At 42.4% G+C, this 23,094-nt stretch overlaps 1 protein-coding gene across 2 annotated transcripts in view; it reads right to left on the bottom strand.

Annotated features, from left to right (window-relative positions):
• Niban1 (niban apoptosis regulator 1) overlaps positions 1–23,094 on the bottom strand; it is a 152,175-nt gene that overhangs the window by 109,992 nt on the left and 19,089 nt on the right. The window contains exon 1 of one of the 2 annotated variants that reach the window (XM_021168405.2): positions 1,624–1,648. The exons of the other annotated variant lie outside the window; for it this stretch is intronic. The gene's annotated coding sequence lies outside the window, so the exon portion shown is untranslated. Of the gene's footprint in view, positions 1–1,623; positions 1,649–23,094 lie in introns of those variants that run through there. 2 annotated transcript variants of the gene reach the window in all.

Raw genomic sequence — 23,094 nt, 5'->3', positions numbered from 1 at the left:
CTCTAATAAATGAGGGACTGTGGTTCTGGGAAGATGGCTCAGTTTGTGAAGGACCTGGAGTACAAGCATGAAGACTTTAGCACAGGTGTCATATAAAAGCTGGGTCCAGCAGAACACATCTATATAACTCAAGCGTTTGGAGAGGCAGGAGGCATGCAGAGACAGGTGGATGTCAAGGTTAACTGAATTAATGAAATCCAGGTTTAGTGAGAAACCTTGTCTCAAAAACTCGGAGTGGGTGGGGACAGCGGGAGCTGGAGAGATGACTCAACAGTCAGGGAGCACTTGCTGCTTTTGCAAAAGAGCTGACATTGGTTTCTAGCACCTACGTGGCAGCTCACACCTCTCTGTAACTGCAGTTCCAGGAGGTCTGACACCCACTTCCTGCCTTCACAGGCAACAAGCATGTATGTGGTACATATACACATGCAAGGACTCACACGTACACATAAAATTAATCTTTTAAAATTTTAATTAAGGTAAACAGTGATCAAAGAGAGACACACTTAACATGGATGCATGCAACATGTGAATACAATACAGTGGAGAGACACACACACACACAGAGAGAGAGAGAGAGAGAGAGAGAGAGAGAGAGAGAGAGAGAGAGAGAGGAGTACTTTAGCAAAAGCTTGGCTGGCCCATGGCCATATTTTAGCTAATATATTCCATTGTTTCTTAGATTCACTTTTCTTCTAATTTGGGCATCTATAAATTTGGAATGTGCTTTTAAAAGGAGGGGTCTCTTGTACCCCATGCTGGCCTGGAACACACTAGGCAATCTTGGACTTCTGACTCTCTGCCTCCTTCCTCTGTCTCCCACTTGTGCCACCATGACCAGTTTTAAGCAGTGTTGGGGATCAAGCCTACGCAGGGCTTCAGGCAGGTGTAGGCAAGCATGCTACCAGCTGAGCTACAACCCCTAGTTCCAGAGCCTGTCTTGTAAACAATGAATCCATCTCCCAATTGCCATCAGAATGTGGTCGTGCACACATAAACCTAGTCATAGCTGTTCTTCATTCTGTCACTTTAAGCTTTGTTTATGGTTAGTCTCAATGGACACTTCACAGTCTTCCAAACTGAAGTGGAAAACCATAGTATGAGTAGAAAGGTATGAAGATGGAGTTGCTGAATAACTTCAATATTAGTGGACCAAGCTTGGAAGGGTGTCCAAAACCCTGATTTGATTGTCTACAGCCACCTCCAATTGTTTTTTTATTAGTTATTTTCTTTATTTACATTTCAAATGCTATCCCAAAAGTTCCCTATACCCTCCCCTCACCCTGCTCCCCTACCCACCCACTCCCACTTCTTGCTGAAAGGACCTTGATATAGCTGTCTCATATGAGCCTATGCCAGTGCCTGGCAAATACAGAAGTGGATGCTCACAGTCATTTATAGGATGGAACACAGGGCCCCCAATGGAGAAGCTAGAGAAAGCACCCAAGGAGCTGAAGGGGTCTGCAACCCTATAGGTGGAACAAGAATATGAACTAACCAGTACCCCCCAGAGCTTGTGTCTCTAGCTGCATATGTAGCAGAAGATGGCCTAGTCAACCATCATTGGGAAGAGAGGCCCCTTGGTATTGCAAACTTTGTATGCCCCAATTGTTTTTAACCTACCTAAACAATGGGTAAAGGAAGTTGAGTTGCCATCTACTAGAGAGAACAAATGTCTCTGTAGTAGAATGTTTCCTGTCTCGTGCCAAGCAACACAGGAACGCCTTCAAAGGTGCCAAATCCCAGAAGAAAATCAAGACTTGTCAAAGCCGAGAGAAGTCAGGTGAGCACCCGGATATAAGACAGGGTGAGTATGGAGCACAGCCAGCAGACTGTTTTCATAAGGGCATGTGGATCACTGGAGCACGTGCCACTGAGGTCACACACAGTAAGTTCCACGGAACCCCATGGTTAGTTCTTTCTTTAGTGCCCTCTCCATACAGAAATGACAACACCCCAGCTATTCCTGAATAGGCGCTCTCTCTCTCTGTCTCTCTCTCTCTCTCTCTGGAGTGTGTGATGGTTAAAATGGAACCGCTGGTTATAAAATAAGGCATGAACTAAGTTAGTTTAAAGTATAAGAATGTGTTTTTTAACTGTGTGTGTGAGTGTGTGTGAGTGAGTGTGAAAGTGTGTGTGTGTGTAGTATGTGTTAGTGTACATGAATGTAGAAGTCAGGGTACTTGTGGAAGTCAGTTCTCCCCTTCCACTATGTGGGTCCCAGAGATCAAACTCAGGCTGCCCGCCTGAGTGGCCAGTGCTTTGATCCGCTGAGCTTTATCTTCTTTCTTATTATCCATTTTTTTTAAAAATAAGTTTGACTACCTCTGTAGTGGTGGCACATGCCTTTAATCCTAGCATTTGGGAAGCAGAGGCAGGTGGATCTCTGAGTTTGAGGACAGCCTGGTCTACAAAGTGAGTTCCAGGACAGCCAGAGCTATACAGAGAAACCTTGTCTCAAAAAAACAAAACAACAATTAATTATTAATTAATTAATTAACTTATTTCTTGAGACAATCTAAAATAAAAAGCACAGAAAGCCATGGGTTGAAGACATGGACATCGGTGGATACAATGTGTCAATTCAATTCATCTAAATTTTGTGATTTTTTACCCTTTTTGCATATTTGACTTTTTGGATTTGGATATGGAGGAAAAGCTAGTCTACTTCTCTTCCTTCCAGGGTCAGTGTCCCAGTCAGAGTTACTGGTGCTGTGGCAAGGACAAAGCACTGTGATCAAAGCAACTGAGGGGAAAGGGTTTACTCGGCTGAGGCTTCCACATCACAGTTCTTCATCAAAGGAAGCAAGACAGGAACTCAAGCCAGAGCTGATGCAGAGGCCATGGAAGGGTGCTGCTTTTGACCTGCTCAGGCTGCTTTCTTAGAGAACCCAGAACCACATGCCTAGGGGATGACCCCACCCACAATGGGCTGGGCTTCCCCCCATGAATCACTAATTAAGAAAATGCCCTACAGGCTTGCCTGCAGCTCAGTCTTAGGAAGGCAGTCTCTTAATTGCACCTCTACATATAAAACTGCACAGCACAGTCCTTATAGCTGGGGTTTTTTTTTCCAGGAAAGTAGCTGAGAGAGATGCTGATTGTCTGCTACTATATAATAAAAGACTTCTTTATCTCTGCCCAGGACTGCCTAAAGCCCTTTCCAAGCAAAGGTGGTGGAAAGTAGAGTCATAAACTCTCAATAGTCCAGAAAACATGAATGGAGACAGAGACATGAAAGAGTGGCTTGACCCCATTGAGCACAAACTCCCTAGTCTACCAGGGAAAGTCAGTACTTGAGAGCCAGTTCACCTGTACCACGCAATTCCCTAATCCCCCGTCAAACTATTCTGCCAGCAAGACCCATGTGTCCCCAGGTCCAGGCAGCACCCCTGTGGGAGTCCAGCCCATCCTTCAAAGTCTATTCAGTCAGAAGATGGTAATCACTGTCCTTTTGCTGCCCAGAGGATCCACTGTTCAGGCCTCTCCCAAACGCTGCATCTTCCACGAGCCCTTTGGGACGGACCCACATGACCTCTCTTGACCTCTCCATGCCTTCCATTCCCTTCTCTGACTATAAGTAGGAGGTAATGTTGGTCACATTCCATATAGTTATATAATTTCATGCTCACAGTTTCAAACAAGAGTCTCCATAGGGCCCCTGGGCGTATGAAAAAACTAGTGCTCATAAATTCACATTTGTGGCAAGAGGTCCGCTCAAGACCACGACCTAGATTTATTGACTTTTGCATCTGGGGCTATTTCCATCAATATTTCAGCAGCACCTATTTAATGTTATTATTATTTATATCTCTATTACATCAGGACAGGACTTGAATCTTACTTTATGTATAGTTTGAACACAGAAATGTCTGGTTTAAATATGGCCCACATATGTCACTCAGGTATACATCCAAAGGACTCTAAGTCAACATACGGTAATAGAGATACTTAACACATCTGTGTTTATTGGTGCACTATTCAAAATAGCCAGGAAATGGAACCAGCTTACATTAGCAAACAAACTGGTAAAGGAAATGTAGTATATATTCATGTAACTTTATTCCATGGTGACGAAAACAACCATGACATTTTCAGGAAAATAGATAGAAGTAGAAATCATTATTAAGTAAGAGCCAGACAGAGAAAGGCAAACACTGAAACTCTTCTCCCATATGCCAAATCTATATTAAAATTAAATATACATATGTATCTGTATTTGTGTAGATTATGAAACTAGAAAGAAAATCAAAACACTTTAGGTAATGAATATAATGTAAATGAAAATAATTTTATTATTATTGTGTGTGTTGTATGTGCATGTGAGTGCACATGTATGTTCATGCACATAGGAAGGTCAGAGGTCACCTTGGGTGTTGTCCTCAACCACTCCCCATCTTATTTTTAAAGACAGAGGATCTCACTAAACCCGGGACTTTCGTTTTCAGCTTTGTTGGCCAGTGAACCCCTGCAATCTACCTGTTTCTGCCCCCAAACACTGGTTTTATTTAGAAAGAAATTCATTCAAATGCATCATTATGAGCCATTCTTGGAATGGAATTTTTACTAAACATAGTGCCAGTAGGCTCAAGTTGAGCTGTTGACACTTAACAGTTCCTGGAGAAGGAGACATGTTTTGCTCTAGATCTTAGGTTAACATTTTGAAGACCCTAGATTCAATGATTCAATTGGTGTGCCTACATTTGGGTCTTGGAATTTACCCACCAGTTGCTTATTTGTTTGTTTGTTTGTTTAACCCATAATAGTCCACCCACGTTGTGAAGTATTTTGCCCTTCTTGTTCTCGCTCTCATCCTGGTTTCTAGTTAGAGTTTTGTACATGGTCACTTCATACACTGTCAAGAAGTCAGCCTTAGGACCACTGGAATGTTGTGTCTCTCTGGCTTTTGAACATAATATTTGCATCTTCTCAAATCCATTCATACTCAAGCTCAAATTCAATCCAGTCTCTGCAGCAGGACACACGAGGAGAACTGTGACTCTTGACTTCACATTGCAGCAGATGGGAGCCCTTCACCTGTACTGAGCCTAGCAGCTACTTTCCCAGGAGCCCAGGGAACCAGGGACCCAGCCCACTTGTCCTTTCCAGCCTCAGAGCATTCCTGTTCAGTCCAGCTAGAGTGTCACACCCTGCCATAATGGAGCCCTGGAGAAAGGCCAAGGCCAGTGAGCTTGTGAGGGTTTCCACGGATGTGGCTGACCAGTGAGCTCAGAGAGAACTTCCTTGTAGCCCAAAGTATAATTTGAACTTTTATGAGAAGAAGGAGGTCAGCTGTTTTGGATAAATATTACTTCAACTTCACAGACCCAATGTCTCTAGTGACGGTCTGCTCTGCTGCCTGCTGACATTCTCGACGGTGCCCCTGCCTTGTTGCAGACCTCAGTCTGCAGCCTGCTGTTGCTGCTGAGCTGTGATCCTCAGAAGACTCCAGGTTAAGTGAATCAGAGCAGCAGGGCTTCCCCAAGTCACGCCTGAGAGCAGAGAAGGAAGGGTGGGGGGCTATGGTGATCGTGTGGGCTGCTACTCAGATGCAAGGGAACGGGAACATCCATCAACACAGAGTTTTAGGATGGATTTGGAAGTACCCTACAAAAGCATCCTGAAAAACTTTCGATGGCCTCTTAATTCTGCTTAGCCCACAAATGCCTCTTTGAAAGCAACCAAGGACAGAGGTGGCAGAGCTTCTGATTTGAGAGAAACTGGTGTGATGGTTAGTTTTGATTGTAAACTTGCCATAATCTAGAATCACCTGAGAAGAGCCTCAAAAGGGAACAACATCTAGATAAGTTGGCCTGTGGGCATGGCTGTGAGGGATTTTTCTTAATTAGATTAACGCAGGAGGAGACGTCCACACTGAAGGTGGGCAGTGCCATTCCCTAGGCTTGTATCCAGGACTATGCAAATGTAGAGGGGGCGGGGCACAAGTAACCATCCATGTGTTTATTTTCTCTCTGCTCTTGACTGTGGATGTGATTAGCTGCCTCAGGTCCCTGCCTTGACTTTGTTGCAATGATAACTATGACCTGGACTTGTAGCCAAATAAAACCTTTCTCTCTTGAAATTGCTTTGGTTGTGGGGTCTCATCACAAGAACAGACAGTAACAAGCACACTCAGCTACCATGGACTCCCACCTACACCTGTGACTGACACACAAATAGGAAAGCTTAGTCTACTTAAAGGTTTGCACTTCTGATAAATTGATTAAACCACATGAACTTGTCCTCCAATCCTATCCAAATACAAGTGCGTTCCCAGATTCCATCACCAGATAGTGAAAGGCAGTGTAGTGTATATGCTTATGAAATGCAAGTATGCTCTGCCTGGCGTCTGAGGAAGAAAGACACGAGGGCTCATAAATTCCAACAGTCCAGGGGAAGATCCTCTTCTTCTTTGATACACTGAAAAGTGGAAGCTGAGAACTTTCCAAGAGAAAGTAAGTGACTCTCAGCCTGGTCTCCCATACTATTGCGTCTTGCTGCCTGTTCCCTGTGGCGGATGCGATGAAGCACACTTAGCTGTTTCAAATGACAGAAACCTATTCTTCCTTTGCTCTGGAAGTCAGCCATCTAAGCCAGAATCACTGGGGTAAAAATCAAGGCAATGGCATATTTAATGCAAGGGGTAACCTGCCCTTCACATTTCCCATATTTGGTGACAGCTGTCACTCTGACTTGTGTCTTACTCCGTTTTGCCTCAGTCTTCATGTTACCTCTGTGTGCATAGCACATGGGTGTGGGTCTGTCCACCTTCCTCCACCTTTCTCTTCTCGGGATTCATGTGGTTATGTAAATCATCTCATCTCAAGGCTTGGCTTAGTTTGTTTTGGCTTTGGGAGCCTTGATTGCATGTAACCCAGGCTGGCCTGGAACTCCTTACGTAGCTAAGAATGACCTAAACTTCTGATCCTCCTGCTTCTACTTCTTAATACGTGACCATGCTAATTATTACACCCAAACTTTGATCTCAAGATCTTGAATCTGGAAAATAGAATTTTTTTCCAAATAAGGTAATGCTGGAAAAATCTGGGAACCATTTTGAGGGATATTCTTCAGCCTTTAGATCACAACAACAACAACACTTATGCCCACTGTGAATATTAAAAATATTCTCAAATAAAGAAACCAAGGTTCTCAGACCTATGGAGGTCACACAACACTCATTGTCTCATTTCTACTTAAGAAAGTCCCTCTTAGGGTTGGGGATTAGACACCATGCTAATGGATGATGATGTCAAGATGAAAGGTGGGTCTGTGAGAATAGTGTAAATGAAGAACAGGCAAGCAATGGCGCACCATGGTGAAGGAAACATGGTGTTGTGGGAGTTGACACAACTGAGCAAGGTGATAAGTGTGAGCACGGCTTGTGAATGGTGAAGAATGTGGTCCCAGTCCCAGCTTACCATTTCTTACTGTGTGACCTTTGGAATATTGCTTAAGTTCTTTGAGCTTCATTTTTCTCTTATCTGTAAAGTGGAGCCAAAGACTGCTCACTCTAAACAACTACCACAAGAACTAAGCAATAGGATGCATATACTAAGTAAATGGAGATGAACATTGCAAATACCAGGAGCATCTAACTCTGCAGGAGGGCCCGAGGCAGCGTGATGGAGAAAAAGAGCAGGAACTCAAATGCTTCAAGTATATGCATGCTTGGGAGCAGTCTGGAACGGTGTAATCAGGAGGAGAGTAGAAAGATGAGGCTACAGAGGTAGGCAGGAATAAGGTTGATTTCTAGTGGGGAAGTCACAAGCTCATATTTTACAGGCATATCAAGGGTAGTTTGGGGAACACACACACAAGTGTTAGGGAAGCCAATGGTGCAGTAACCCTACTAAAAGGGTATTATTTAGCACAAAGTTGGGCAATGACATAAAAACAGATAAAAGATAATTCAAGAGAATTTCTGACATTAGAATTTATATGTAGTGGTGGGCTGTCTGGAGCAGAGGGAGGAGACAGGATGGCCTAAAATGTCTCATGTTATAGCTGATCAAAAGCAGCTAAGATAATCAGTCCCCCTCCTCCCCCTCCCTCTCCCCCTCCCCTCTCTTTCTCTTATTTGTCTTTATGGCTTTTCTTTCTTTCTAATCAAAACCATTTTTTTTTCTTGTAAATGTAAAAAGAAGGCCAAGCTGAGACACAAATAGCAATGCCCATCGGACACATTTTTCAGCTTTCCAGGGGTTATTTGGACATCACGAAGCCACTGTATTTAAATTCTGCTAGCCTTTTACATTAAAAAATGTAGCAACTATGATGGACTTCTCAAGTTAAGGCATACTTCTTGTCAATAAGAAATTATAAGCAAACACATAAGTGGGAGCTCACAGGGCCCCCAATGGAGGAGCTAGAGAAAATACCCAAGGAGCTAAAGGGATCTGCAACCCTATAGGTGGAACAACATTATGAACTAATCAGTACCCCGGAGCTCTTGACTCTAGCTGCATATGTATCAAAAGATGGCCTAGTCGGCCATCACTGGAAAGAGAGGCCCATTGGACTTGCAAACTTTATATGCCCCAGTACAGGGGAACGCCAGGGCCAAAAAGTGGGAATGGGTGGGTAGGGGAGTGGGGGGCGGCAGGGTATGGGGAACTTTTGGGATAGCATTGGAAATGCAATTGAGGAAAATACATAATAAAAAATATTAAAAAAAAGAAATTATAGAATATCAACAGGACTTAGTTGTCAATACACACACAACTTTATACACCGAGCCTTAGGTTCTACCCAGTAATCATGAACAGCATCCCAAGATCAGTTGCTAAACAGCATCTTAAAGAGCCGGTTGAAGCTGTTATAGCACGACTTGGGTCCGTTACACCACTGAACAACCATTGACTAATCTGCTTCTGTAGCAAATCGATTGCCAGTTTCCCCAGGAAGGAGTATGCATTGTTTGGACTTCATGAGAAGTTTGCCTGTCTCCTGCAGACTAACATCGTTCAACGTTCAGGGCAAGTGTTAAGCTCTCATTATATGCAGTAGAACTAGATGCTACAGAATTCTAAAGAAGAGTTTGGTACAAAGGTGAAGTTTGTCCAGGGCAGAATAAACTGAACACCATGTAAGTGCTATTAAAAAAAAGGGCTCAGAGTTCAGAGGAGAGTTGCAGTCCCAGGGGGTAACAGAAGGCAAACACGGAGAAAAATAAAATCTTAGGCAGATGGAACTGATGGAACAAAACAGAGAGGTGGCAGAGTCAAGACTGCTCCCTTTCCTGTCTGCTCCCAGAAGAGCGTGAGCCTCTCACCCAGGTTCCTATCCCTAAAATATGTCACCTCCTTTCAGGTTCTCCTAGCTTCTTCTCCCCGAGGGGTTTCCACTCAAAGCTTACTGCCCATAAGCTTGCTCCATCCTTTTTACATAGAATTTAAAGTTTCCTTTTGGAGAATTTGCAAAGCCCCTGGGGGTATATTTTAAAATAAATCTGTTGTGCTGGTGATGTATGCACAAAGCCATGGGCTAGTTCTCTAGCACAAAATAAATCCAAGTTTATTAGTGCATTCCCATAATCCCAACACTCAGGAAGCATGGGAAGTTTACAGCCAGCTTAGGCTACATGAATCTCTGTCTCGAAATATAAGATAAAATATATTTAACACAGAATGACTGATAAAAGTTACTGATCTTTCTATTTCTAGGCTCGGCATAGCACTTGGAAGACGCTGAATCAATTTTAGAAGGTGAAATATTAGGAGAAAATGTCCAATAGGTGAATGGTTTGGTTTTTTTTTTTTTTTTAAGTTAGGTTCAGAAGAAAACTGTGCAAGAGTATGTTGTGAGAGTTGAGTGCACAGTGGGATCTCAGGAGTGACACTAAAAGGACAGACAGACAGACAGACAGGAAGGGAGTGAAGGGACCAACAATGGCCTCACACTTCCCAATCTGGAGAAGGAAAACTGGGGAGAGAAGATGAAGGAAAACCAAGTGCTACAGTAAGTGAGGTGATGGCTTGTCTTCTCCAGCACCACGAGGAAGAAGTCGGAGAAAAGAGATTTCACAAACAGAAGCCATTAGTAATATGATAACCAAAAACAGAGCCAGGTACAGGGTGGTGGGCAGACCAATGAAAATAAACAATATAAAACTCTCATCTGGAGAAAACATAAACGTTGGCGATGGAGGATTATGGAAGTCCTGGGTGGCCCTGGAGAAGGCAATGACTCAGAGGAGCAAGAGGGGGGGGGGTCTCTGGCAGTGGGGCAGAGACTGAGATGAAGACATACAGAGATGTGAGGGATGCAGTTCCTTTCCATAAGGAGAAAATGATGCAGCAGGATCTCTAGATGCAGAAGACAGGAAATGATGAGGAGTCATGCTAATTAGCATTATGCGGCAGCATGAGAAACCGGCTATTTACGGCCAGTGCTAGCAAGAGACCCTGGGCAGCCAAGACCCCAGAAGTGTGGCTGGACCCCAAGGCTGGCCAAGAGTCTCCCATCGACAGCCTGGTTTTTGAAGAAATGAGTGATCATATAAAAAGATATATTTTAGAGAACAAATTTCCTTAAATTACTTTAGCAGACTTAGCCACCACTCAGAGCTCTTTAATTTCTTCACATTGTGTAAAACCACAAACTCCTCTCACATCACTCAGCAATACAGCTTTAAAATATAGGAAAGTGTCACACCAACTCCAGTAGGATCTGTGTGACAAGTTCCACAGACTAAGGCAATTGACCTCAAAAGGGGGAGGCCTCCTGGAACCGGTTGTGGGACTCTTCGCTGGAGAAAAAATATTGAGCCGTAGTTCTCATGGCAATCTATCTATCTGTTTTGTTTTCTCTTATTCCTTTTCTTATTTACATGTTCCTGGTAGCCTAGGCCAAGATTTTAAGCAAGAATAATGGGTAAGAAATCATCCCTAGAGATGGGGCCACTAACATGACCTTATCCCCAGGGAAACCAATGCTTTACTTTCTAAATCATTTACAAAACTATTATGGTAGATAAAAACTTTCCCAACAATAAAATTTTATATGGCTACACATGTGTCATCGGAGGTGAATTTTGGTATATGGTAAAGAAAGCTTTAATTAGAAAGAATTAAAATAGTTTAAATTTATACATTGAAGAATATAAAAAAATCAGGCACTAGATGTTAAATAATAATTGACCATGGGGCTGGAAAGTTAGTTCAGTGGTTAAGAGCACTGCCCATTAAAAATTTATTAGCCTGCTCCTGGAAATATGCCACTAGCCTTGGATGACAGCCCCCACTGAATAGATCCTTTTAGAATTTTTATATTTTGACGATTTATAATGATTTTACCTGTTCTGTTTGTGATTCACTGACTACATAGTTTCAGAGTTGTAATGCTTGGATGATTTTTGTGCTTTACTGTGCCAAATGATTTTTGTTGGTATCTGTGATTGTTTTACTGGATATAGTTTCTAAGAGATGTAATGTTTGTAATGTTTTAATGTATAAAATCCCCTGCTTAAGAGCTGCAGAATACACTCAGATTCAAACTGCCTCTGTGTTTGTTTCTGTTTCTCACTTACCCACCTATCTTCAAGGACCCTCATTCCAGGGAACCCCATACCCGACTGGGGTGGTCCGTGGCAGGAAAGAAAGCAATTTTTGATTGGTTATTTTAGAATGTTTTTCTGTTGAAAGCACAGCGATTAGTTTATGCTGTTGTAGTTAGCATAAATTAGCATAGCCTCATTTGATTAAGTAGGGTCCAAGAGAGAGGACTCCCTATTGTCTTTAAAATTCTGTGACAGTAATGTAATTTCTTATTCACTTATAAGGCAGGTCGTTAATAGACAAGTTAAACACAGTTTATAGAGTAATTGAATGTTTCTCATTCTATGAGGAAAAACACTCAGGTATACTCACATGTGCAGTTACTGGACAAAATAATCTTTGTAAAAATGTGACAGGCTCTTCCTACATGTATAAAGAGGGAACACTGAAATCTCCACCATTCTGCTGCTCATTCTGAGTGAGATGGACTGAGGGGATTTCCTGCCTCCCTCAGCAGGCTGAAGAGCCATGTAAGTGCAGACACAGCAGAAAAGACATCCAAACACCCTTCAGACGAGCCTTTCTTCCGTCTTAGTTGTTTTCTGGTTCTCGTTATGGAAAACTCCAATACAGAGTTTATCAACATGACATCACTTGATGATACGCAAACCACTCAGGGATTCAGTACAATGAAGGAGGAAAGGGAAAGGGAGAGGGCAGGGCTTTTAAAAAGGAGAAAAACAAACAAACGAAATCCACTGGAAGGTGCTTGCTATTTCTCCCTTCCCAGCTCCAACAAGTCTTGTTCTAAATCAGGAAACCACATCTGAAATGTTAACACTTTCACTTAAAGAATCTGGGATAGAGTGCATGGATCTTGTGGATTCAGGTCCCGGAAGGAGGGTTACACAGGAATATGACACATCCCTTCTCTACTAGCTGCTTTACTCTGGTTGCTAAAAATTATGCTAAATGATGTTACAGATGGAGCCTGTTGCGCATGCTCCTTAAGTATAACCAGGGATATGGCTACAAGTGGGTTGAGCGCTCACAAATTAGCAGGATTAATATAGTAAAAATGGCTATCTTGCCAAAAGCAATCTACAGATTCAATGCAATCCCCATCAAAATTTCAACTTTGGGGGCTGGAGAAATGGCTCAGTGGTTAAGATCACTGACTGCTCTTCCAGAGGTTCTGAGTTCAATTCCCAGCAACCACATGGTGGTTCACAACCATCTGTAATGGGATCCGATGCCCTCTTCCAATGTGTCTGAAGACAGCGACAGTGTACTCATATACATAAAATAAATGAATAAATAAAGAAATCTTTAAAAATTTTTTCAACTTAATTCTTCACAGAGTTAGAAAGGGCAATTTGCAAATTCATCTGGATTAACAAAAAACCTAGGATAGCAAAAACTATTTTCAACAATTAAAGAACCTCTGGTGGAATCACCATCCCTGACCTCAAGCTGTACTACAGAGCAATTGTGATAAAAACTGCATGGTACTGGTACACTGACAGGTACATCAATAGAATAGAATTGAAGGCCCAGACATGAACTCACACACCTATGGTCACTTGATCTTTGACAAGGGAGTTAAAACCATCCAGTGGAAGGAAAAAAAGACAGCATTTTCAACAAATGATGCTGTCTCAACTGGCGGTTAGCATGTAGAAAAATATGAATTGATCCATTCTTATCTCCTGTACAAAGCTCAAGTCTAAGTGGATCAGGGAGCTCCACATAAAACCAGAGATACTGAAACTTATAGAAGATAAAGTGGAGAAGAGCCTCGAACATATGGGCACAGGAGAAAAATTTCTGAACAGAACACCAATGGCTTGTACTGTAAGATCAAGAATTAACAAATGGGACCTCACAAAATTGCAAAGCTTCTGTAAGGCAAAGGACACTCTCAAGAAGACAAAAAGGCAACCAACAGATTGGGAAAAGATCTTTACCAATCCTAAATCTGATAGAGGGCTAATAGCCAATAAATACAAAGAACTCAAGAAGTTAGACTCCAGAAAACCAAATAACTCTATTCAAAAATGGGGTATAGAGCTAAACAAAGAATTCTCAACTGAGGAATCTCCAATGGCCAAGAAGCACCTAAAGAAATGTTCAACACCCTTAGTCATGAGGGAAATGAAAATCAAAACAACCCTGAGATTCCACCTCACACCAGTCAAAATGGCTAAGATGCACAAAAGTGATTTTTAAAGTCCTTTCCACATGTTTCCATCTTAAAAGAAGAGATGTGTGTGGTAAATTATAAAATACAAAAAAAAAATAGCTTTAGAGCAAACCTCTATCATAACAGGGAATTATTGTGAAATTAACAGGAGCCTTGAATTTCATCATCTGTTTGCAGACGATCTTTATAAGTATATTTAATGAAAAACCTGAATCTCAGATATATACCAATAGCCATTTTCAGAGGAAATTGGTTTCTCTATCGGCTGTCTGTTGATGTGCCTGATGGGCAGCTTACGTTCAACACAGGGATAATGTCTGGTGAGAGTTAACCCTCACCTTGACCCTAACTCTGTGCACTCACGTCTATCCTTAGTCCCGCTGGGTATGAAAAGGGCACCCTCCATGAGACTTAAAAAATCAATGTTATTTCCAAAAAATCTTCAACATGAACAAGAAAATCTTATTCGTGAAAACAGAATATCGCCAAGCATATAAGCCAAGTGTTTTGCTTATTTTGGAAAGTGATTTATCATAATCTAAGAAAATGGGTTATGAGTTTTCGCTTGTGAGCTACTTTATTAGCCAATGAAAGTATTGGATTCCAGGCAGGGGGAGTTATGCATTACAGCCATAAAACCTGCTCCATCAAATCTCCAAGACACTCTGATTTAGAGGACTATGATGAATCCTTCGAAAGCTAACAAGACTGACTGGTGTTCTCAGCTACAAACTAGATGAGGATGAGTCTCTCACTGGAAGCCTGTTGTTATAATTTGGATTTCAAATATCCACCAAACTCCCAAAAACTCACACTGGAGGCTTGATACCCCACCTGATGGTCTACTGTAGTAGCTCTCAACCTGCATGTCGCCACCCCTTTGGAGTTCGAACAACCCTTTCACAGGGGTTGCTGCAAAGAGGTAAATGGTAACTAGGATGTCATTTCCTGCTTGATTCTATTGGGCAATTCAATGGTGAACTTTAGACAGGGAAGTATGTCCCACAAGGGCAGTGAGAGAGCTTCAAGAATATTAGCTTGATTTTTAAGTTGAATTTCAAAATAGCAATGATCGTATACACTCATAAGGCCAGTTACTATAAAAGTTTACAGTCATGTCTTGGGGGAAAAAATGGTATAGGTGAAGCCCTGAGATCACTATAAGGGAAAGATTCCAAAATGATTCTCTGGGGTTGGGGGTTGTAGTGGTTTAAATAGGTTTGGCCCCCAGGGAATGGCACCATTAGGATGTGTGGCCTTGTTGGAGAAAGTGTGTCACTGTGGGGTAGACTTGGAGGTCTCCTAAGCCTAATCTCTGCCCAGGGTGGAATCAGAGTCTGCTCATGGCTGCCTGCAGAAGATAGACCCCTTCTGCTGGGGATCAAGATGTAGAACTCTCAGCTCCTCCCACTTCATGAATGCCTACACACCGCCATGCTTTCTGCCATGTTGATAATGGACTAAACCTCTGAACCTGTAAGCCAGCTGCAATTAAATGGTTGCCTTTATAAGAGTTGCCTTGGTCACGGCGTCTCTTCACAGCACTAGAACCTAAGTATGACAGGGGGTCTTAGCAGTTAAATGAAAGCAGTACAAAGCACAAAACCTTGAGAGATAGATCAAAAATACAACCTCCTAATGAGTGCTGGGATTTGGTTATATTACAAAATATCATGCCTAAGCAGGAGAGTAAATCACCTGGCGAAGGCCCATGCACTTTGGTGGGAAGGATGATGAAGAGGCAGGCATTCAGATAAGGATTATGTGAGCAAACCCAGAAAACTTACTATTGATGAAATAGATAGGAACTGACCTATGGCCAAGTGGAAGAAGTGGGTGATGCGTTACTAAGTATACAGTGCTGGTACAGAAGCAGGAAGCGGTGTGACGAGAAACCTCAGTTCCATCTGATTGCAAACTCCAAACCAAAGACAGAAAGTCTGGCAAAGCTAATGCTTCAGCTGGATGGCAACTTTGTTTCTTCAGAGAGGAAGTAACCAAGGGAACTGCAACTTGGGAGAAAAAAAAGAAAAAACCAGCTCTGGACCCTTGGATGAAATCCATGACAGCATAGCCTGGGCAGAGCTTCCCCACAACAATGCTCACTACCTCTGCAAACCGCATCCGCTAATGCCCAGAGACCAGAGGGGCAGTTCAACCCACTATTCTCCAAGATCTCCACTCCATTTGCCAGGTAACGTGTTTATCAACCCCCAGCAGTGTTTCCTTCCAACCTATGCCAGTCCTGGACACAGCAGATACATTGTTTACACTAAATATTTCAAACTGAGTAAATATTAGTGCAAAAAGAGAAAAAAAGCCCTTATGAATTAAACATTTCACGGTCTGATGGCTACATGGGGGGGGGGGGGGGGGAGACACGACCCTGCTATTAAACTGTGCGTAGGCAAAACAACCTATCCAACTGGTTAGGTTGTTTGAAAACTTAAAATCTGCAAAGAATACAGATGCTGGTGGGGTCTGTTGCCTCATTTCTTTATGAAGTCTTGTCAAACTTCAAAAAAAAAAAAGTGTAGATCAAAAGTTGACTATGTTCCAGTGGCTGTACACACTCATGTATGGGCAGCACTAATTGAACTTAGTAGATTATTTTTCAAGGGGGAAAAGAAGAATGGCAAAAAGAAGAAGAAGAAGAAGAAGAAGAGAAGAGAAGAGAAGAGAAGAGAAGAGAAGAGAAGAGAAGAGAAGAGAAGAGAAGAGAAGAGAAGAGAAGAGAAGAGAAGAGAAAAGGAATATTTTATCTATAAGGCGCTAAAGGACTGGGATTGAATATAATCAAAAATGTTGTTTGCAGGTATAAGATTCCCAAAAATTGAATTTAAAATATATTAAAAATATAGATTGAAGATAACATTTCAAAACTTATAACTCTGTTCCAGCAACAGCAACATAAAAAGCTTCTATGCTAATATTCTTGATACCCAGGGAGGTCAGAGTTGCCAATGCAACAGTAAGCTGTGGCTTCCGGAAAGCAGGCTGCAAAAGGTTAAGTAAAAACAGAAGCAAGTAACGCACTCGGTCCCCTGGCTGCCTTTCTGTGTGCAGAAAGTACATGCAGCAGAATACCTATACATACAGAATAAAAGTAAATAAATCTTTAGAGAACACACACAGAGAAGGACCATCGGGGAGGTGACACAGTGGGGCTGGAAGGACAGGACTGCTCATTCTGCCACTGATGGAAGCTGAAACCAGTAAACCTAATGAGGAGAGCGAATAGCAGTTACGAGTGATTAGGAAGTGGGTGGAAGGGACAGAGAGTGTGGATGCAGGGGTGAGTGGTGGGAGCTACAGCCAAGGCACGCTGTATGCACACGTGGGAATACCACTCCAAATCCCATGAACTCATCCAGTTACTATGTGATAATAAAAATAAATAAAAACTACACTGGGAAAAACGATTACAGGCTAGTGTGCTAGGAAATTTACTGGTAAGATTGCTAAGCTGCTGTTAACCAAAAGACACACTGGGAAAGTCGAATGATCGAGTTCAAATCTGATTCCCCAACAGATGAAAAAGGGCAAATGGAGAGCTACACGTAATGTACTTAAACCTTGAGCTTATTTTTAATGCCCGGAAAGATTAAGGAATCGGTGCTAATACGTGGTTTGAAATTTCAGAATTTAAAGAAATAGATCATTCTTTCTAAGCTAACAGTTGCTATCAAATTTATTAGAGAAATAATAGAGACATGTAGCTTACAAACAGCATGGGGACCAGAGTGCCTGCTACTAGGAGGGGAGGAGCAGATTCTCTACTCTTCGGTCTTCTTTTAAAGGAATCTGGGGGGAGGAACAGAAGAAGAAATTGCCTAAAAGGAATAGAGAGTGGAAAAGATGGATACATTGTCTCGCCCTGTCTGCTGGATTCGTGACTAAACAATCAAAACCCCTGAAATCTCCGTTAAAGTGTGGCAACCTTTAGAGCCCAGCTTGTTTAGGAGGGTTAGATAGACAAAGCACATAGTGACAGAGGGCAAAGCTCATTGAAGGATACAGAGGTCTGCCTTTGGACACGATAGGAAAAGCACCAATGTCTTCCACTACGAACAGGCAAACTCCCATGAAATTTGTAAGAGAGACTACTAGGCTACTAGAGGCTGGGAAGTTATGATTTACTAACTCTAGAGTTTGGATTTATGGATTGCTATGATTTGAATGTGTCTCCAAAGGCTCATAGGTTAAGAATTTGGTCCCCACTGTGGCAGTGTCAGAGGAAGTGAAACCTTCAGAAGGAGGAGTCTAACATGAGGTAATTAGGTGACTAGGGTTACCAGCCTCAGAAAGGATTAATGGGGCATTTAAGGAATTGCAATGAGTTCCAGTAGAGAGGGTTCTTATAAAAGAAGAACCCTGCCCCCCCTCCCAGGCTCTCTGGCTTCCTATTCAGCTAAATAGGTTGCTCGGTCTGCATGTGCTCTGGCTACTGTGGTGCCATCCAGCTTGAGGCCCTTACCAAAGGCCAAACAGATGTGGCTCCCTAAATTTGGACTTTCCAACACTGTGAGCTCCATTAAATCTCTTTTCTTTATACACTGTGTGGCCTCGAGTATTTTGTTATAGCAACAGAAAACGAGCAAAAACAAGCCTGATGAAAAGGTGGGTGTAGACACTATAAATCGTTTTACAATGTTATGAATTCATGAATACCACTGAATTGTACACATACAGATCATTAATATAAAAAATACTGAGTCGTGTATGTTTTATCACAGTAATAAAACAAAAAGGCCTGCTTTTTACCAGAAACCATGTAGACTTAAATTTAAATTACAGATTGTGGCCATTTAGGCTATCTTCTTACTTATAGACCAGGCCCTTGGTACTGATTAGGGGCTAATGACAAGAGCAGTCGAGCCTGGGCAAAACAGGGTTTCAGAAGACTTGGCACAGGAGTCAAGTCTGAGACAAGCGACAAGAGTGGGAACTAAGAAGAATTCAGCCCTGGCATAACTCACTGACAAAATAACTTCCTAAATATGGATTGACTGGCTTTAGGAGATGTGTGTTCCTACTACTGGGGACATGGGAAACTGCTCATGCCTTTGCTAAGAGCATTCACGAATGGAGCAACTTTTAATGACCTTTAAGTTCCTTCCCAAAAGGGCAAGCAGGTGATGCTTACTCCTCTACCATGATCTCTTAGGACCATAGGCCATTTTCACAAATGTCCTGGGGAGATGGCTCAGTCAGCAAAGTGCTTGCTCTGGAAACAGAAGGAGCTGAGGTGGATTCCCCAGATCCCATGTAAAATAGACAGACAAAAAAACAACAACAAACCAACAAAACATAGGGCACAATCCCATAATCCCAGCCTGGGGGAGGGGAGGGCAGGTCCCTGGGGCTCATTGGTCATCAAGCACCTACCCCAGCTGCAGACCAGTGAGAAACCTTGCCAAACACAGAAAAATGGTGGACAGAATCTGAGGAACTCTGTTTAAGGTAGTCCTCTGGCCTCTCACGGTACATGACCAGGCCTGTAACTCTGGCACTCAGAGTTCGAGTCAGGGAAAACAGCCGGGAGTCCAAGATCAGCCTGGGCTACACAGTGAGCTCTGGGTCAGCTTGAACCAAGAGTGAGAGACTCTATCTCTCAAAACTAAAATAAAACTGTTTACAATATTGAAAATGTTCTGAATGTCCAGCAAGAGAACAATGGTTAACCAAATTATAGGATATATGCACACTAGCTTTCTCCTTGGCCAGTAATGCTTAGGCATTCTGGGGCTGAAGAGATTGGTGCTTCAGCAGTTAAAAGCTATCTATCACTGCTCTTGAAGAGAGCCAGAGTTCAGGTCCAAACACTGGGTTGAAGTCACTCACAACTGCCTGCAGCTCTGGTTCCTTGGGGATCTAACATCTACAGCACTGTACACTTAAAGGCAGAAACCCACACTCAGACACACACGCATATGCATAACTTAAAATAACAGCCATGGCTATAGAGAGACCCCACCTTTATATATATATATATATATATATATATATATATATATATATATATATATATATATATATATATATATATATATATATAGGCAGTGGTGGTGCAGCCCTTTTAATATCAGCGCTCAGGAGGCAGAGGCAGGCAGATCGCTGAGCTGGAGGCCAGCCTGATCTACAGAGAGTTCCAGGACAGCCAGGGCTCCACAGAGAAACCTGGTCTCAGACAAGCATTAGAAGTTGAGTCATCAGTAAGGAACTCATATGTCATATAACTATGGTCTATATAGATCTGAATATAAACTATGATCCAAAATTTTATTTTATAGTGTGGGAATAAGGAAATGCATATGAAACAGAAGAAGAGAGGGGAAGGTATAAAGAGGAAGGAGGAAAAGAAATTACTGAACAGTATTATCAAATGGCAGCTGGCAATCACTCTTGGGTAATTCACTTTTTCCTTTTGTATTTTTCTTCCTGCTCCATGGGGTGATTTATACTGAGAATTATTTTAAAAGATTTGAAATAAAAGTGATGGCTTTTAGTCCTTTTCCTAATTTTGTTCTAAAGTTTTCTGTGTATTAGAGACCTGATATTTAATGAGAAAGTGGCCTTACATCTCGTATTGAAGTTGGATTGTTGCTCAAAGAATAGACTTATAGCAACTATGCTGTGAAGAACGCGGTACAGGCATGGACTGACCCTCACACCAAAGCCAAGTGGGTTGTTACTTTCCATTTTACATATTGAAGACTTGAGGCCCAATAGACAGTTTGTGCAAGGTTTTCTGAATAAAACCCAACTATGGGCTGCTTTGAGCCCTTGTGACTTTCTTTCCAACCAGTCACATGATCACCCAGATCTCCTTTGTGAGTGTCCAATGTACTCAAAGTTCAAAGACAAGGGATAGCTTGGGACATTCACTTCTTTCTTAGGATAAGATTATGTCAAAGTCCCCTCTTGAATCTACCAAAACTGAACTGGGACAATCAATGTATTACACATGTTCAAATGAAAAAAGAAAAAAAAAATCTAGAATTTAAGTCAGATCTTAATTTGGAAATTGAGTATGACAATATCCACAGAAAATTACACAGAATGAGACTGGGTCTCTGCTGTGCCATAGGGTAGCTATTGGCCAGTGATCACAGTCACCAGGTGGTCCACATACGCATCATCATCACCAACATCATTGACTGCTAAGTCGAGATCAACAAAGTCAAAAATCTACTTCAATCCAATGCTTATTTAAAATGGCTCTATCATGCCTATAACTCCAGCACACTCAAGAGGTTATCACAGAAGAGTTCCAAGTTCCAGGCCAGCCTGGACTATACATAGTGAGATCCAGGCCAACCTGCCCCCTCCTCTCCTTTCCCCCAGAGCCCCACCTTATAGTGAATAAGAACCCCTCTCAGTCCCACACTAAAGGAATGCATTGGTCCTGTCTACTCGTGCCATGTCTTTGTTAACTCCTAGGCAGGTCTCCAGACAGAAGTGAAATTGGTCCCAATATATTACCGTGGCTCTGACAAGGGATCAGAGGAGGCTGGTGGGAAGGTGACTTTCCCTGCAGGCATCCAGGATTGTTTAGCCCACCAAGATGAAATTTACAAAGGAAACTGAATGATGAGAAAGAGTTAATATAATTTCTTCCACCAGAGTAATTTACTTCCATTTTCGGGCAGACAGGCCCTCACCACACGGTCTTTTCTCTCCATCATTCTCCTTCAGTATAGCAGGGGCCATTAAGCTAGGTAAAAAGATGAATTGCTAGAGATGATTATGCATGCCTCCAGCAGTCCAGGAAATGTACTCAAGAACAATAAAAATATCCGATGACCTGTCAGGGAGATGCTTATGCAAATGAGAGCATCGCCATCCTGTGTGCACTTGTTCGTGGAAGCCTATCATGAAATATAGATGGGAGAACTGGAGCGCTGCACAAAAGGAAACTGGTTTCAGATTAGGATATGCTAGACATGAAAATTCATGCCCAGACGCCTGATTCAGCTATAAAAGGAGACACTGATGGACGTAGATCAGGGCCCAGGCTCATTTCCTTTGGAAACAACAACTCCAAGAGATGACAGCTCTTGTTTGCTCTCACGAATGATACTACCGGGTGCTGAAAATTCTTTGTAATCCTCGGACGTAAAATACATTGTAAATCTATGTCAACAGAATCTTTCTGCTCTTAAACAGTAAATGGTATTTCTGACCCAAGGTGCAATCCCTTTCAAGGGATCCATAAGAGCTCACAAAGAAAGATGAGGCCACTGGTATAAAACCAAGGGAACAAACTCCCTGTGGAAACGGGGCCTGAGCTCAGGCACCCTGCGGCCCAGCCTCCTTCATCTCAGAGCGATAAAGCAAAGAGCACTGTAAATAAAAGCTCGGGCTTTGTCTTCTAGGGGACCTTTGCAGATTACACATTAGACATGTGCTCTTTACCACAGCTTCCCTGGGGTTTGGGATGCCCTCTGCAAAAAAATAACCATAGCAGCACCTATCTCAGAGGGTTGTGGAGAGAATTTAAATGGGGTGCCATGTATCAGATGAGACATCCGACTGCCATTTACTTGAACCTCTAAACAGTGTATTTGAAAAAGAACTTGTCATTTGCAGACTCCAGTGTGACCCCCCCCCCATTGTCCCCATTTCAATAAACTGCTCAGATCAGAAACGTCGGAATTATTCCTTTTTTCCCCTTTTATTGAAATCAGGTTCTTTTCTCATACAGTGCATCTTGACTACTGTTCTCCTCCCGCTACTCATCTTAGCTCCTCCCACCTGGATCCACTCACTTTTCTGTCTCTAGTTAGAAAAGGACAAGCGTCTAAGAGATAACAATATAACAAAATACAGTAAGATAAAACAAAAATCATCTCATCAAAGTTGGACAGGCAAGCCAACAGAAGAAAAAGAGCCCAAAAGAAAGCACAAGAATTAGAGACCGCTCGCGCACACTCAGAAGTCCCGAAAATACTAGACTGAAAGCTGTAACATCCTGAATCGTTCTTGAGTGAATCCTGCAGACTCTACCTCCCCCACACACGATGACACCACTTGTTTTAACTGCATACAGCTCCCACACAGACCAAACCACCACCTCCCCTGAGTGCCAGATAGCACTTAGACGGTCTCCTAACTATCCCAATCAAAATCTGTTCTCCACTCAACAGTTTCAACAGTATCATTCTGCAACAGACATTCCGAACTCCCTGTGATTTGTCCCGCCAAGCAGAGCGATGACCCCAGTGCCCCTGGAAGCCTGGGAATCCGAAGGCGCTCTGACTTCTCTCGAGATGTCCTGGCACTCAATGCTCATTCATCCTTCTGTATCCGCACTGCCTGTGTTTCATGTTTATTATCACGTGCCGTCTTGTTACTTCTTTTTTTTTTTTTTTTTTTTTTTTTTTTTTTTTT

This window comes from Mus caroli, chromosome 1 (genome assembly GCF_900094665.2).
Source record: "Mus caroli chromosome 1, CAROLI_EIJ_v1.1, whole genome shotgun sequence".
In the NCBI taxonomy this organism is placed as follows: Eukaryota; Metazoa; Chordata; class Mammalia; order Rodentia; family Muridae; genus Mus; species Mus caroli.
The sequence above is the reverse complement of the archived record's forward strand: the minus strand, read 5'-3'. Positions and strand labels throughout refer to the sequence as shown.